This window comes from Thermobia domestica, chromosome 10 (assembly GCF_964235325.1).
Source record: "Thermobia domestica chromosome 10, izTheDome1.hap1.1, whole genome shotgun sequence".
Taxonomy (NCBI): Eukaryota; Metazoa; Arthropoda; class Insecta; order Zygentoma; family Lepismatidae; genus Thermobia; species Thermobia domestica.
Genome location: NC_137463.1, coordinates 108,028,462 through 108,040,295, shown reverse-complemented (window position 1 = coordinate 108,040,295; position 11,834 = coordinate 108,028,462). Strand labels below are relative to the sequence as shown.

Sequence of the window (11,834 nt, the reverse complement as noted above, 5' to 3'; positions counted from 1 at the left end):
ATTTTTTAGCAAGACTTGGCAATTTTTTAAATCAAGACTTGGCAATTTCTAGTTTCATCCCCCCAATCTTGTAATGCTCGCTACGCCGCTGTTTATTCAGAGTCGTTTTGAATAATGATTAGCGTTATACTAAAGACCACTATTGCAGGAAACATGTTAGTCGAACTCTTTAGTATGGTACTAGTCACGCGTCAGAACGACTCTGCATAACTGTTATACAGATTATTGCAAACCAAATCGCCAACTTTTGTTTCACTCACGCGAACCTTTACGGAAAGTCCATATAGATCAGTTTCTTGTGCCTGGTGATAATGGCAAATGACGATCGCTTTCTAACGGTAGCAACGGTTGACCAATTATTTTGCAAGAGACTGTTAACGATGTTTGAACAATTTTACCGGTGACTGTAAGTTGATTTATAGTTTGTAATTCAACTAGACTATCTTTTTAAAGTTAAATTTCATAAATTGACAGGGGCAACATATATTTTTGAAATGTCATTACTTAAATAGACTTTATTCTTTAAGATTAGATTTGTTATATTTCGGATTATGTGTCGTGAAAAAAAAAAAAAAAAAAAGATTGTGGTTTATTTTGACATATATTGCACATGTGCACCTGTTTGTTCGAATGTTAGTCGAGATAGCTATTGATTCAAATTGTAGACAAATTTCATGGATCTTCTTTTCTTTAAATATAATACGGATACGAAAGAAAAGTGTAGGCGACGGGGAAGGGTAGATATATTATGAGAGATTTTGTATGAATAGGCCATATTTTTACAGTTGTTTGGCAATGTTAAATTCAGTAACTAGTTTATTTTGTGAATGTGATTTCGTGAAAAATGTAGCTAACGTAATGTTAATTAGTGTAGCTAATGTTACACTTTATAATGATTTTGTTATTTGTCTCTCTCATGAAAGATGTGAATGGGGCTACGTTCATTTTGGGCTTCAGGCCAATAGTCAAATGTAATGGCCAATTTTTCCTGTTATAAATATGGCTATTTATACGTATGCTTATGTATTTAGGTTTAAATTCTCTATTATAAAGAACAATTCAGATTTCTTGATCCCAAAGAAAAAAACTTATTGTAATAGCATCATCAACGAAGAAAATAAGAGGATTTGAAGACTTGCTTACAGATTCAACTCAAGAAGATCGAGTATCGTGTTTGTTTATTCCTTTCAGCAGTACCAGAAGTGTCAGCCTTTCTGGTAACACTGAGAACAGACGCAGGCAGCGCATCATATACTTACGAGTATGTAGCGAGAAAGCTGGATTTCGGTATTTTGATTATTGCCTTGATACAATGTTACGGATATAAATATTAAGTAGTAAGAATTACAGTTGAAAACAATCATTTATAGTACATGAATTGAAGCATTAATTGTGTGAGTGGAATAGCAAGATATTTAAGTATGTATTTTCAACCAAGTGTCAACAGTAAACACGAAGAGATGGATACGCCAACTTTGAACGATTTTTCAAAAGAAAGTAAGTCAAATCGCTTTGTATGAAGCATGTAAACGGAAGTGCATACATATGAGTATCATATTGCAGATAGAATTCAAATGTTGGAATGTATAGTGAAAATTTTCTATAAACTTAATTGTGTGTTAACCAGACTTAAGGATGCTTTTAGAATTGTCCCTTGCACTTTCTTTTGGGTTAAGAGCTGTATCACCGGACAAATTTTAGGGAATTTGTCGGGTGAATTGGAGACTTTATTTTGGTTAGTTTTAAAGAGTGAGTGAAAGTCAGGCTAGGGGAATGGTTAAGAAGGTGGTGGTGGTTGTTGGCTGTTTTTAATGATTTAAGTGGCACTGTATGTGGAGGTGGAATTGACTCTTTGGCGGAGAGTTACTCTTGTGATTTAGTGGCGACAAAGGCAGTGTGGTAATGGCGCATATATGTCAGAGTTATGACGTATCTTGTTTAAGTTTTATAGAATTATACAAAAAAAAAAAAAAAAAAGAGTGAAACCTAACTAATCTAACCTGCTAGGTGGCCACTACGGCGATGTATTTCTGCACAGTGTACAGAAACTATATTTTATATTTTCAAGTAGAGCGTTACTAGTATGATGTCATAACAAGTGCAATTGGAACTCGTATCATTGCCAAAATCCACTTGTTTTCAGTATACTCGCTTATTCGCGTGCTCACAGTCACTGGCGCGGATGCTTCGGATGCACTCCCAGCAGCTTCGTCCTGTCGTAACTCGGTTATATAGCATTCGTGCTTTTTAGTTGCCACCTAGTACAGGTTAGTTTCAGTTTTTTTTTGCACTAGTTTTTATGCTATACTTCTGGACGCCAATAGTAATTTTCTGTTCCAAATTTTAAAGGTTTATACGCCTGTTTTAAAGGTAGCTGACCTAACCTTAAGAGCATAACGTAATCCAGTCTAACCAAATGTAGTACATTTTGGTATTTCTCGATTTTGTGTGGTCCGGCGATACAGCACAAATATCTTGCTCTTAATATTCTACTTTGGCACAGAGGTAATAAGAAATATTAATATTTAAGGAGTCAGTTTTAACTATCGCTTTGCTGCAGAACACAATTATTAAAAACAGTTCATGATTTAGGAGCTGATCCGCTATAACGAACCAGCAAACAGTACACACCTACTACAGGACACTCGGTGAACTTCTTAGAGTCCATCATTTTCCTAGGGCCACGAAAGCTATCCGAACAGGTTAAGGATTTGTGGCTACTTCATGAAATGCTTTGACAAAAATGCACTTTCAGCAGAACATTCATAGGAACCGATTCACAATAAATAGCAATACGAGAAATTACACTCTATTTATTTTAACAAAATGGGTCTAAAGTCCTCTAGCTTTAAGCTAACCCGACCTTATTCTACTTATCCCTACCTTACCTTAGTTGTTCTGCTGAAAGTGCACTCTTTGGGATCGAACAGGAACCCCACGCAGCAGAGGTAAACACACTAACCAGTAACTAGAGTTTAAGACTAAATTATGTAGTAGTCCTTTGTATCAAATTAGATTAGTAGTACAGTGAAACCTCCCTTAACGGACACCTCTATAATACGGACAGATATTTTGTCCCGGCAAAAACATATGTTCTCTTACGAAACAAAACATTCCCTTTTACGGACGCGGACAGAAATTATTCTCCGTTCTGAGATACTCAAACACACACACATACATGTTTCTTCTGCAACTGTACTGAGGATTCTCAGTGGACACTTGCTGAAGAGTTTTATTACCCTTGTAGAAGAAAAAGCATGCATTTTTCGCTAAAGAAAAGTTAGCCCATTAGTTGATTCCTAACGCATCTTTTGAGAAGGTTCTGAGAATTTGAAATAATTGAAAAATGCTTACAGTGTGATGACGTGTACTTAAGATAATTACCATACGCGCATTATCTTTTGCAGTATACGAATATATTAATACATCCCCCAGCAATAATATTATTTAACAGAAATGAATTTCTCCTTCATCCCTCCCAGTAACTCAAATACGTACTAAATAGAGTATTTTCATATTGAATTTTACGTATTTATGCTCATACAAAATGTTTTTTCTGTGTATTACTGTATACAATTACCGTTGTGAGAAATTAAATTTCTGTAATCTATTTGTAACAGACACCTCTCAGTAACGGACAAAAATGCATGTCCCATTGTTACTCAGAGGTTTCACTGTATTGGGGCACCTGATTTTCTGAACTGGCACCTAGATCAGAAGGAAATCTTTCGAGCCCTGAAGTTAATCTTTAGGTGAATACGTTTTTATTGCAATACTTTGGTGATTACTAATGCTGCTATGGAAAGAGGATGCGCACTCTGTGTTGCAATGAACATTTTTTTATTCATTAAAATTCCTGTATAAATTTTATTTACATATTTTAACAATGCGGCCACGGTAAGGTAGTGGAGGGTTCACGTCTGCTTGCGACCCCTGGTTCATCCCAGCTCACGCAAGAAACAAACACTTTTTTTTTTTAAGGGTTCTTCCATTTTCTTCATTCCACTATTTCGTCTCACAAGCCGCGTAGACATAAATAAAAATAATAATAAAAAACACTGAAATCTTGGACCACGTCTAATCAGGCATATCTTACCGCCATTTAATTAGACTAAAAACTTCGGCATGAACTTACACTGGTAAATTAGCAAGTCTAAGTTAAACACAGAACCCACAACTCTTGAGAGGATGATACATTACAGCGTAAGTTAGAGTTCGTAGTTGACACATACATAATTAGTATGAGAAGGCTTATCTGATACGTTCCGGAAGATGATGAGTAGGATGAAAAGGATTACCACCAAATTATTACTGTGGCATATGATGAGGCAACTTCGACAACCAGTACACAGAACGATGTGTGTTTCAGCAAGTGAAACATATAACTATGAACTTGTAAATGTTTTTAACTTCCAGTTTTTCAGATGCATAGTGTTTATAGTTCTGCCAATTCTTCGTATTCTACAGAATTTTCATACGGGGTAGGATCAAACATGAAAAATTATCGATATAAAAATGTGTCTTTGAAATCAGGCTTGATTGAATTTAATCAAATGTATTTTGTTTAATCCCCTGCACTGAAATGACGAGTCGAGATCGTCATGGCCTCCCGGTGCCAAATCACGCAATGACGAGCTGCACTCGTCATAAAATTTAAACTATTGTAGTATCATATAAGGTTACTATTTTGATGTTTTGAAAGTTACATAATGATAAACCATGTACGTATAATACAATTTTATAACTTCAATTATCAGAATTCAGAAAATAAATCTTAGTAGAAGGGGTTAAAGTTTAAAAAAAAAAAAAAAAATACTATTTCTGGCAATTCTGGAACATGGTAAGATGTTAATAATCCAAGTTTACAGAAAGTACGAGCTTCTTCTTGGCTTATTAGTTAGCGCACGTACTTTTGCCTTAGGATACCGGGATTCGATTTCCGGCGGGAGCTCATGTTCGGATTCCACGTTAATAGTTCCACATCTCACATAGCCTCGTTGCTGAACGGGACGTTAAACTCAAACACAGCTCAACTTACACAAAAGCCCGGGGTCTTAGGACATACCATTACGAGTAAAGATACGAAATTATTTGGCCACGTGCTTCGACGTTTTAGAAAATTCCAAGGGAACGAGGCAATTTCTATTATTCTCAATATATAAAAATAATATCAGCGTTTTCTGAAAACGGGTGAACCGTTTAAAGTGAATGTTTGATGTAACTTTCACCAAAATGCATGTATCGTAAGGATTCAAAATTTATGACGAAATTACGTATTTCACAAGCCCTTCAAGTCAGGCAGATAGAATTTAGTATATAAAATCCTTACTGAAAATAAGTTGGGACGTGCCCCAGGAATTTCGAAAATTCTGCTTATAAAGGAGGAACATTTATGTAACATTTTCTTTTCCTACTTTGTAGGCTATTCATAAAATGAAGAAAATTGAGGAAACAGTTGAACTGTTTAAAATTAATTCTAAGTTTGGCTCCGATTAAAATGCGTATTTTAGGTTGGGAGAGAGTAGATTGTTTCCAAAATAATGACCGCACAGGATTTTTTTTTTTTTTTTTTTTTTTTTAAGATAGATGGATTTCTGTGCTTGAATTTCGATTCAAATACGCATCTTAAGGGGGTGGAAAAGATGATTGAAATATATAGATTTACCATAAACCTATTTTTCCCGTTGCTAAGAACAGGCATTGCAGCAAGGTGTTAATACCACAAACAGAAAGAAAAATGAAAAATATATTATTTAGAAAGAAAGAAAAAAGATTGATTAGAAGAATCTTTCATATGGTCGTATTTTACTCATACTGAGTGAAGATAACTTGAAATCAAATATTTACTATGCAAGTTTATGTATTCAATTTACAAAATGAAGAAAACCTTTTTAAAAGGATATTGTAATACCCTATTTGATGTTGTAAACAAACAATTCCACACGTCAGTGTTTACAAACACGCCACCACGTGGTTTGGCAAGGGGATTTCACACCAGATGGATCTACAATTACTTGCAGACGACGGCTTCTAGCCCCTCCCACGGAGCAGAAGAGGTCATAGGAGCAGCAGCGCCACCGCAACCCAAGGAACCCTATAAATTAGATGGACCAAGGCAATTCTATACCAGTTTTCTGGTGACCCTTCTATTGTTTGCTTCGGAACATTAGGAGTAACTTAACCCCAGGGCCTCTAGTCTGCTTCGGGACTACGCCTATCCTTTCTCCTGGCTTAGCCTGCTTCGGGGCTCTGTTGGCCAACTAACCTACCCACTGCTTGCTTCGGAGCTTTGGGCACCTAATACCACTCTGCCTAGCCTGCTTCGGGGCTCTGCAGACCTTACGGTCAAAGACCACCTATAACTAACTTTTGATACTAGAGAGATTAATTTGTGCAGTGTTTTGTGAAAATACTTTTATAGAGAAATTTTATAATAAAATTGGTAGTGGGAGTTCGATTCCGGACACACTTCTTATTAACGCTCTACCTATACCTATATGGGACAGTTTTACAATATATCCTTACAATGCAGTACATTGTAAGATGGTAGTATATTCTATACGTGTATTTTACTTTGAGTCTTCACTGATGTTCAAAATGAAATATGTACTAAGATTAACGTAATTATTTTTCTTCCGTCCAGTTTTGTGAAGTGAATTCTGAGGATCACTGAGCACCTCTTATATGGTGGGAGAACACAAATGTGGTTGAGTAACTATTGCGTGACAAACACCTTGAAGAAAAGAAAGGAAAAGGAAAGCATAAATGTTAGGAAACTTCCAATTTCGTTTTCGATTCCCGATGACGACACTCGGTTGAAAAAATGTAAAACTGTAAAAACTTTTTCAGGCAGCCCTCCTGAGTGAGGTTTCCTTGGGTTTTACTCATTTACACCATGCATATTCCGAGATGGTATTTAATATAATGGTGCCAGGGCCATTTCTTTCCTTTCTCTTTAATTCTCCTGCTAGTGTGGTCGCTGAGGGACGTCATCCCTCATACGTGATAGACTAACATTGTTATAGATGCTAAAAGCCCAGAAATCTAATTCCTAATCCTGAACCGAATTTGGTGGCCGAATTCTGCTTATCTTGGCTTGCCTTGCCTTGTGTGTGGTACTTTATTTCTCCGTAACTATTGGCTGTATCTGAACGAAATTTGTTGGTCAAGTGGCACATCGTCTAAGAAATGAAGATTGCTGTGTTTGTTGGGCGAGCTTGATCAGGGACAGGGGTCACGGTGGCTCAGTGGTAGAGCGTTCACCTCTGGTGCATGGGGTCCCTGGCTCTATCCCGCTTTGCACCAAGTAAACTTTGTGGTGGACAGTCAAGTGTTTTTCTAAAAGAATGCATATTTATGTATGGTATTGCAAAAGGGGCAAGAAATAGAGTAATTTGTGTAATTTTAAATAACCAGATATATTGATTTTGAATGAACCGGGAGAGATAGGAGATATTAGGAAGTTATTTCATACATTATGATTATAACTCTCTACTTTATTTTTAGCAGTATAATTTTAGTGCATAAAAGGGTTATTAAAACGCTAGTTACCTTCCTTTTGTTCATTGACTACTGAAACCATGAAAGAACTATGTAGAAGCAACGGTGGCTCAGTGGTAGAGCACTTATCTTTGGTGCGTGGGGTCCCGGGTTCGATCCCGAGCCAAGTAAGTTTGTAATGGGCAACGTCGTGCGCCAACTAAGTTTGGTCCCTGGCCTTTCTCGAGTTTCTCCCGCATCATCATTCCATCAATTCTTCCATAATCATTCACTTGCCGCAATCATCATCATGGGATGTTAAACTTTAAAGTTACAAGAGATTCATTGCAGGGTGTGTACTGATACTAGAAGTACTGGAAATACTTAAATTATACTGAAATTTAATTTTGATGCTGGAAATACTGGAATTTTGATACACATACTGGAAAAATCATGAAACGTAATGTCAACAATACTTTTTTTTTTTTTTTGTAATTGTTTTAATAGTCTTAGAAACAATTTTGTATCCATTGAGATTGTAAATTTTTCGAAAGCAAGAGTTGTTTGCATTTTGTAATTAGACATTTAAAGCAATGGATGGAGTGGAGAGCTGTGAGGGGAGTTGGGAGGCCCTTTAAAAATGTTAAAAAATAATTGTATTAACAAGATCAAGGCTAACTAAATTTATTACAAATAAAATATTCTTTTGATGGTAAAACAATTACGAACCTGAAATTATCAAAAGTGTGATTATTCATAAAGAACTTTAATAAAATCATTGTATTAGGTACAGGAATTTTCCTGATAGTTATACTGAATATACTAGAATTTTGAAAATGAAACTCAGTAGACACCCTGTATTGTCATTGTAAAAGCACTTGCAATTTAATGTAATCTTTACTTCATTTTTGATCATTAATTGTAAAGTGGAAAATGCGAAAAGCATGAATATGTTTTGATCTGTTTGCTATGTTAGGAAATAACCTTTATTGCTTAAGTGTGAGTGATGGATAGGAAAAATGCTCCTACCTTGATCCTGGACTGTATCTCTTTCTGGGCCCTTTTTCAATGTATCTACTAATACTACTACTACCTACTACATCACTCACTAAAATATGATTATAGGCTTCATTCATTGATAAAAATCAGGACATCAGATCAATCCACCTGTTATGAAAATTATTTTGGTTGATGATGTAAACATTGAATCTCACAGAAAATAGTTGGAAACTAGGAATGAGTATCACATCTGTGAGTAGTTGTTGTGTTCTTGCGATGATTCTGAAATGTCAAAAAGTAGAACGTTTTCTCACTGAAAATGACACTGGAGACTATTTGTTAATTTAAACGAATAGACGTAATATATACTTAAGTCCATCCTATATTATCAGGTTGTTAACGAAACATAAATATGAACAAAATCACTTAAGTCGTTTTTAAGAAATTTGTTAAAAATAGTAATAAAAAAGCCTATATTTAAGAATAAACTATCCCTTGTAAATGAGTGAGTTATGGCATATTGTTATGTTAGTAATGGATCGCCTAAGTAATTTTTGAGAAAATCGTCCGGGAAAGAACTCAACCCCTAAGACAAACTATCCTAATATAAAATTATTTCGGTTGAAATCTTATTAAGCATTAATCTGTTTCAAAATTTTTATAAATAAATTATTTTCTGCTTTATTATTATTTTGTGCTTTTTTAAAAGTCAGTTCATGTTTTTAAGAAATGTTTTTATTTTCTATTTTTTAGTGTGTTTATGACGTTAGTTACTCTTCTTGTAAAAAGTTTTTATTTTACGCCTTTTACTGATTTTTTTCCAGTCCGTTGTTTTTCCTTTAAATTTATTTAATTTTTCCACCTTCAATGCCCAAGATGCTTCGTGGAATTGGGTGACCAATTACAGAAAAAATGGATGATATTCTGGCAAAAGTCGAGTAGGAGCATATAAGTAGTCCTGGCATCGCCAATGACATGAACATCTATCACCAGACAGTGTTAAACCATTTGGAAAATGCCACCCCCTTCCCGAAAAAAAAAAAAGTTCTATGCATTCCATCCTACTTCGTTAGTTGACTGGTTGCCGCATATTTCAGGATACGCTTTTTTCATCAGATATTGCAGGAATTACTTGAGTTTTGTTTTTTAAATTACTGATTAATTATTAAATTGTTTCAAATATTTTATAACTGGCTGAAATACCAATTCTTCGCATGGGTCAGATAAAATATCTATGTAAACAAACTGAACAACGAAACGAAGAAATGTCGGTCTTTTCTCCTACTTTTACATATCCGGGTAAACGCTCCTGGTTCGAAATTAAAAAAAAAAATAATAATAATAAACCTCTGGTCTCCAGCCAAACGGGGCTGTATTTGGAAGTTAACGCCTGTGGGAGTATAACAATTCATCTCAGAGACCGCAAAAAGTAATTTGACATATATCGATCATTGTGGATGATTTTTACATGTCTGGGTAACCGTCCTCGCAGGTGACCCCCGGCTCGCATAGCTGAATTTGAAAGTCGTTGCTAATGGAAGTGTCACTATTGATCTCAGCGACCGCGAAAGCTATGAATTTGACACTAATACCGGTCATTTTCTACTACTTTCACTTGTCCTGGTAAACCCCCCCCCCCCTGAGACCCTCCTGGTTCGAATTTTGAAGAAACGCTTTGTCTTGGTCTGGAGCCTGGACCAAGGTACCCGTGACCAAAATTTCGTAATTCTCGGTCTACTCGTCTGGTCCCAGGCCGCAAATAGATACTAATTGTGGGCACAAAAACCGGTTTTTAGGAAAACCGAATCCGGGTTTTGATAATTTTCAAAAAAAGACTTTCGTCGGAACCGGTTTCGCCTTTCTCCAAAACCGGTTCTGTTTTTTACCGAAACCGGTTTCGGTGTATTGATTTTACGAAATTGTAACATGCGTCCAGAACACACATGTAAAAAGCTCAAACACTCTCATGAAATGTAAATACTCCAAATGTAAATTTTCATGAAAACGAAGTGCAAACCGAAATCGATATGCTTAAAAACCAATATGTTTAAAAACAAAAATGTTGTTGTAGTAAACTTATCCGGTTTTCGGAGAACTACGAAACTGCTTTGGTGAGAAACCGGACCGCGTCTTGGAAAAGATCGAAATATCGGTTTTTCGGATTCCGGTTTTCTAGAAACCGGTTTCCGGTTTAATCGATTTTGCCCATCCCTAACAGACAAACTCTTTATTTTATTTATATTAGATAAGAGCCGTCCTTGGGAATAACTTTTTCGATTGGTGAAAACCGCATCGAAGTATGACCAACGGCTCTGGATATAACAAACATCCAGGTAAAACTGACACTTTTCTTTTTAATTCGGTTAAAAGAATTGAATGTTCTCGAAATGAGAATGGTGCGCTGGCTGTGTGGGATAACAAAAAGTGGCACTAAGAAATGAGAAAGAACAGCGAAGATTGTATAAATATTTAAGAAAATTCAAGAAAGTATACTGTAGTGGTATGTCCGTTTAATGAGATAAAAGACTATGTAGTCTGAAGAGTGGTGATAATTGAAGTGGATGGGGAAAGGAAGTGGGAGACCAAGGAAAAAATAATTGGATATGGTTAAGAATGACGTCAGAGAGAAGGAAGTAACAGAGAAAATTTTTTGAAACTGCTTTATTGAGAAGACTTATCAGAAACGGCGACCCCACATAAGTAGGAAAAGATGGAGAAAAATAGAAAGAGAATATTCAACATTATTCCCTATGGATACGTGCCTGTCTTTACAGCTGTTTATTTACCTTATATCAGTAACGAATTTAGAAGGAATTCTTTTTTTTAATTCTTTTTTATTAATCTCGGACTTGAAGATTTTAAGCATAGATATGATTAACACTAGATTTTTTTTTTTTGTTAGAAATTCGTAATTCAGGGGCTTCAGCCTGAAAGCCCGCTCCCCATAAACGCCACTAGCTTATATAATAATAAACTACAGTATAATTCTCAAAAAAAAAATTGAATAGCTCATCTGACATTCTCACTTGAGTTGCTGTTTTCTTCCATTCTCTATTTAAAACGTGCCTATGTTTTGTTTCTCTTATCTCTTATTGCAGGAACATTCCTCACTACTCCTATTAATATGTATTTCATAATTAAATTTAACAGTGCAATAAAACCTCCAAACCTCTCGAGCATACATACACACACACACAATCTTCTGCAGATGAAATTCTGAACAAATGAAGATTTTATTCCGTTCAGCACTTCAAGAAGAACCAATGACAACACGTGCAACAGGGATACTTTCGCTGAACATCAATATAAAAACAAACTCGGTTGTTTATCATCGTGACCACTAATTCACCATCGCG

General features: G+C 35.7%; 1 protein-coding gene across 11 annotated transcripts in view; it reads left to right on the top strand.

The window, feature by feature from the left end:
• Positions 1-261: 261 nt before the first annotated feature.
• egg (SET domain bifurcated histone lysine methyltransferase eggless) overlaps positions 262-11,834 on the top strand; it is a 196,788-nt gene continuing 185,215 nt past the window's right edge. For 3 of the 11 annotated variants that reach the window (XM_081728418.1, XM_081728419.1, XM_081728414.1), the window contains exon 1: positions 915-1,497. The gene's annotated coding sequence lies outside the window, so the exon portion shown is untranslated. Of the gene's footprint in view, positions 407-687; positions 1,498-11,834 lie in introns of those variants that run through there. The other 8 variants (XM_081728420.1, XM_081728422.1, XM_081728421.1 and 5 more) reach the window with 6 other exon arrangements.